Here is a 6,599-nt window from a genome sequence, read left to right on the forward strand (position 1 = left end):
TCCCCACTAGTGTTGTCTCTGTCTCTCTCAAAATAAATAAATAAATTTTAAAACTTAAAAAAAAAAAGAAATTAAATTTGTTATGAGTGAGTGTATACACACATATTAATAAGGTAGAATTTTCCAGGGTTTTCCATCCAGGTTTTCTACCCCTCCAGGCATATTGGAGGATTATACCTGTCAGCCTCCTTACAATTAGGCAGCCATACTATACAACTAGTTCTAGCCAATGGATTGTGAACAGACATGACATTTATCAATTTCAGGCCAGTGTTTCATTTCAGTTTTAAGACTATCCAACGTTCTCTTCCCCTGCTGCAGTTACTGTGAAAGTGTATACTGAGATTGATGCACCATAGCATCGAAACAACCCGCATCATTAATCCAACAAGAAGAGGACGGTTGCCCCAGAGCGTCTCTGAGATCCACAGCAGACTTTGCACGAGTGAAAGTAAGCTTGGCTGTGCTTCTCAGTAAAGTTCAGTAACCACTCTATTAGATCATAAATGGGGATAATGTGTTGTTCGTCTTTGTTTCCTTGGCACCCAGTTCAGTGCTTGGCACAGAGCAGGTGCTCAATTGAATGATTGACACCAGAATGTAATAAGTCAGGGAATCCTGGTTGTTGCTAAATAAGCCACAAGTTTGGCTTTTGATAAAGAATTTAAATTATGGAATTCATTTGTATTAGTGTTTCTGAATTACACTTATGATATAGGTCTCAAGAATAATCATACTAAAAAAAGTTGGCAAATAATTACAAAAATAATTTTATTTTTTAAATTTTTTAGAGACAGCACAAATGGGGGAGAGGGGCAGAGGGAGAGACAGAATCTTTTTTTTTTTAAGTTTATTTATTTATTTTGAGAGAGAGAGAGAGAGAGCACATGTGCATGGAGGGGAGGGACAAAGAAAGAGGGATAGTGAGAATCCCAAGCAGACTCCATGCTGTCACACAGAGCCTGACATGGGGCTCCATGTCAGGAACCACGAAATCATGACCTGAGCTGAAATCAAGAGTTTGATGCTTAACTGACTGAGCCACCCAGGTGCAGAGAGAGAGAGAGAATATCTTAAGCAAGCTCCATGTTCAGCATGAGCCTGATGCAGGGATTGATCCCATGACCCTGGGATCATGACCTGAGCTGAAATCAAGAGTCAGATGCTCAACCAACTGAGCTATCCAGGTACCCCTATAAAAATAATTTTAAAGATACAAGGTTTGGGCACCCCGGTGGCTCAGTCAGTTGAGCATCCCCCTTCGGTTCAGGTCATGATCTCACTCTTCCCAAGTTCGAGCCCGATGTCAGGCTCTGTGCTGACAGCTGACAGGCCTGGAGCCTGTTTCAGATTCTGTATCTCTCTGTCTCTGCCCCTCCCCCACTCGTGCTCTCTCTTTCTCTCTCTCTCAAAAATAAATAAACATTTAAAAAAATTTAAAGATATAAGGTTATCCTTATGGAAACATACTGTTCACTTCCTGGCATTCTGACATGCCTTCTAGAGGGTTTTGTGGGGGTTTTTTGAGTACAAAGGACCCATCAGGGTATGTACATACCAAATATACACATCTGTTATGTGTGCTAAGGTAGGAACAAAAGGTTATTAATCATGCAGCTATACTGAGAGAGGCCAGAGAGAGGGCTGGACTCATAACATCTTAAAATCAGTTCTCACTCACCAGAGGGAACACTTACATGCAAGGAAGTCCCAGGTTCATTGGATATGTACAACTTAGTCATGTGCTCAGGCTGACGGAGGTAGACGTTAACTTGTAGTCTCACATAGTGTTTTCTGATTCCTTTATGCCCCCTTGGCCTGGCTGTCAGGCCAGACTAACACTGCTGGGAGAGGTTACATTATAGGATAGTACATGTTGCATGATCCTGTTTTTGGATGTGCTTACATATGTGTCCTAAAAGGCCTGGAACAATATATACCAAACTGGTCCTAGGGGTTATTCTTGGGGAATGAGATTGGAAGAGAAGGGGAATGAGGATGAGAGCTTCTTTTTTACTTTATAAACTTCTGTATTTATATTTCTTATTTATAATCGATATACATTAATTTTTTATTTCAAAAAATAAATTTAGGGGTGCTTGGGTGGCTCAGTTGGTTGAGCATCCGACTTCGGCTCACCTCATGATATCACGGTTTGTGAGTTCAAGCCCTGCATTGGGCTCTGTGTTGACAGTGCAGAGTCTGGAGCCTGTTTCAGATTCTGTCTGTCTGTCTGTCTGTCTCTCTCTCTGCCCTCCCTCCCTTGTTCATGCTCTGTCTCTCTGTTTCTCTCTCTCAAAAGTAAACATTAAAAAAATTAAAAAAAAAAATTTTAAACGGCCTGGGAGTGGTTGAAACTGGCTCACATTCTCCCGCAACTCTCCAAATTATATTTTACTCAAGGGAACAAAACCTAGAAACAGATGTAGCACTTCCTGGCATCCAAAAAAACACTTGTTGGGGCGCCTGGGTGGCTCAGTCGGTTAAGCGTCCAACTTCAGCTCAGGTCACCATCTCGCGGTCCGTGAGTTCGAGCCCCGCGTCGGGCTCTGGGCTGATGATGGCCCAGAGCCTGGAGCCTGCTTCCGATTCTGTGTCTCCCTCTCTCTCTGACCCTCCCCCGTTCATGCTCTGCCTCTCTCTGCCTCAAAAATAAATAAACGTTAAAAAAATATCAAAAAACAAAAAAAACAAAAACAAAAAAACAAAAAAAACACTTGTTGAATGAATAAAGAAAGAGCTTAGAGGAGACACTTAAGCTCTGCCCTCAATACAGCAGGAATTTACCTTCTTCCTTCCCTTTTGATTTCATCTTTTCCTCTTTTCTCTCTCCTCCTCTTTTAGGCTCTTCTTCTTCTTCTTCTTCTTCTTCTTCTTCTTCTTCTTCTTCTCCTCCTCCTCCTTCTTCTCCTTCCTCCTCCCGCTCCTCCTCATCACCCTCCTCCTCCTCCTCCTCCTCCTCCTCCTCCTCCTCCTTCTTCTTCTTCTTCTTCTTCTTCTTCTTCTTCTTCTTCTTCTTCTTCTTCTAAATCAATCAATCAATCCACAGTGCAGCAAAAGAGTTTTACCATGCCACACTCCTGGAGTAATACAGAAACACGGAAGTACATGAGAGGAGTGGGTAGGAAAATATGATTTAATTCACACAATGGGGTATTGGAGGATGATTTCAGGTTGAAAAAGACAGTCGTCCAGTCCAAGGCAGAGAAGTAAGAGGGGAGAAAGAGGAAGGAGCCATGAGAGAAAAGCATGGCATTATGCTGAAGGGAACACTGAGCTCAGAGTCTCCCCAGATGGCCACCTCTCCTCAAAGTCTGCCTGCTCATTTTATCACTGAAAAGTGATCAGGCTCTGGTAAACCAGTCCTACTAACCAAAGACAGAATGATTTATAATATTGACTAACAATTTACCATGAGCAGTATGTCTGTCTGCCAAGTCTGCCAAGTATGTCTATCCCCATGAGGGAAAGCCTTCTTGGATTAGGGGGCTGCTTAGAGAACAGGGGCTTCGATGCAGATGGATTTGGAGGCTGTGAAGTGACATTTTCTCCAAACTATGAAAGTCTAGAATGTCACTCGCGGGCTTGCAGGAGAATGTGACTAGGGGCTCAGGGCCCCTCTCCTGCGGCCCTGGGAAGGCATTAGAAAACTCTCCCATCCCTAGACCCACTTTTGGCTACTATGTTTATACCTCCCTACCCCGTCTTGACCACAAGTATGATCTCACTCCTCCACCTGTTTTACACTAAAGTTATTTCCACTGTGCTGGTTCTGATTGCCTTAGGTAAGCAGGCTGTAGTTGCTTGTCTACCCGACCAGGGAGAGGCACAGAACTGCTGACGGTGGTTAAGAGCACCATCCTAGTGTGGTGCCTGGGTGGCTCAGTTGGTTAAGCGTCCGACTTTGGCTCAGGTCATGATCTCATGATTTGTGGGTTCGAGCCCCACGTCCGGCTCTGTGCTAACAGCTCAGAGCCTGGAACCTAGAGCCAGATTCTATGTCTCCCTCTCTCTCTGCCCCTCCCCACCTGGCGCTTAGTGTCTGTATCTTGAAAATGAATAAAAATGTTAAAAAAAATTTTAAGAGCACCATCCTAGAGTCAGACTTGTTCCATTACTTACTAACTGTGTGGCTTTGGGAACCTCTCCATGCCTCAGTTTCTGGAAGGACACAGAGATTTGATATCCAGTAAGGAGGGACTTGCTGGCCCAAAAATGGCCTGTAGCTTTCAGATACTTCAGCATTTGGCTATGCTCCAGAAAGACCCTGTATTCAAGGTCACAGCCTTTCCACATGGCCTACATCTAATGAATGACTAAAGCAGGGCTATAAAGTTCTGGCCATTTCAACCCAGTGTGGGACAACTGACCATCTGTTTTGGCTTCGGATTGCCCATGTGATTGGTTGACACTTGTCAGGTACACACTGCAGCTATACTTCTCCCACTTTTCCCTCCTTCTATGGTTGTCAGTCCTAGGTACACTCCCTAATAAATATTCTGCACACTAAACTCCATCTCAGAGTCTTCTTTTCGGAGAACCCAACTTACAATGATTGGTAGGGGTGATCTGAGAAAGCAGGCAATAAAATGTTTAGAAACAGGGTCACTTACCACACAGCTGGAAGTGAACATCTGGTGGTCCAATTGTTAAATATTTTATCATTGTTGAATAGGGATACTATGCTGGCAGAAGGGAATGTGCTAGCTGGTTTGAGGTATCAGATAAAATATGGGGGCCATACTAACTATAAGAATAATGAAATTGGGTCACTGTTATGGAAAGCCAAGTGTGAAAGCCAGAGGGCCTCTTTAATGGCGTATGAAGAGGGCTTCAACACCTATAGTGGGAGGGCAGGGAAAGCTGAGGCCCAGAATAATCATCAAAATAGTCTAAGATCCAATAATGTTAAACTCCCAAGTAAGGTAATTTGGCTAAAGACCCACAATGGGAAATAATGGGACATGATATATGGGATGGAGATATCTGATTGGTGCCCCTGAAGATCTTGAATTCCTAGATTCTCCTGAACCCTCTGAACATGCAAAAATAGTCCATCACCCAGCACTACCCTCTTGTTTGTAGACAATGCAGAAGACTATACCCTGTACATGTAAGACTGCATGTACCCTTCTCAAAATCTGCTCTCACCTCCCTCAGGGATACTAGGTAGATAACCAGGGTTAAACACTACATAACCCAGTGGGGGACATATTGGGCCTCATAAGGGAGGAACACATTAAGGCACTATCCCCCAAAGAAGTTGCAAGAACTAGCCAAGCATGTAATGGCAGGAGCTAGGAGGGTAGCAAGGGACTGGATTCTGCAGGTGCTTGATCACGAGGACCAGATCATAAAATTGGATTAGGGAGAGTTTATTGATTAGGGAGCATTCTCCTGAGTTACAGCATTTATCACTCTGCCAAGGACCCAGGAAATGGTGCAAATGTGCTACGAGAATGACTCTATAGAAACATGGAAAACTACAGTCCACACGAAGTAAAAAAAAAAAAGCTAACACAAGATAGTGTAGAAAGGGATTTAAAAACTTAGAGAACAACAGTGAAGTAGATGTACTGGAGAAGATTGGAAATCCCACTGAATGATGACGTTCCATGGGAAGATTAAGAGGATACTCCACTTACCAAGGCCATAGGGAATGGGATGGTAAAAAGGTGCACGGGCATCACTGAAAGTTCAGTCATACTAAAAATGCAGGCCAGCACTGACAGAAGAGACTGTTAGAAAACTAGGCTCACTAACAGCAATGGGGTGATAGGAACTTGAAACAAGAGGGCATATGGCAGCACTTAACTACCAGAAACCAGGCAGATGCAATTGTTATAATAAGCAGAAAGGGTGCAGTGCCAGCCAGGGAGTCCTGAGCCTCAAAGAACTATGGAGATGGTTAACAGAATACAGCATCTGCAAGGACTATCAGGGGTTCTCCTCAATTTCCAATCAGAAGAAATCAAGATTGGGTGATCAGAGGCTGAGGGCAGTTGCTCCAAAGAAAAGTGACACTCCTGCCCATCTTTGGATCTGAGCCAGTTTTCAGACCCTGAACTCATTAATTAAGAGATGGTCAGGTAACCAAAAGGAGGACCTTGCAACACCATAGCAAACATATCCAGTAATGGTTTCCCCCGTCCTTCTCTCAACGTTCACATACATACATGGCCATTTTCTGTCTTTCTTTTCTTTAAAAAGATTTTATTTATTATTTATTTATTTATTTTGAGAGAGAGACAGAGAGAGAGAGAGCAGGGAATAGGGAGAGAGAGAGAAGAAAAGAATCTCAAGCAGGCTTTAAGCTGTCAGTGTAGAGTCTGACACGGGGTTTGAGTCCATGAACTGTGAGATCATGACCTTAGCCCAAGTCGGACGCTTAACCGACTGAGCCACCCAGGCACCCCTTAAAGATTTTATTTTTAAGTAATCTCTACAACCAATGTGGGATTCGAACCCACAACCCTAAGATCAAGGGTCACACTGACTTTGCCAACCAAGCACCCTATGTATCACCATTTTCAAGTATATTTTTAGATATGGTTGTAAGGAACAGAATACAAGTTCATTTAAAATTGTTAGTGAATCCA

Source organism: Panthera uncia, assembly GCF_023721935.1.
Source record: "Panthera uncia isolate 11264 chromosome B3 unlocalized genomic scaffold, Puncia_PCG_1.0 HiC_scaffold_1, whole genome shotgun sequence".
NCBI lineage: Eukaryota > Metazoa > Chordata > Mammalia > Carnivora > Felidae > Panthera > Panthera uncia.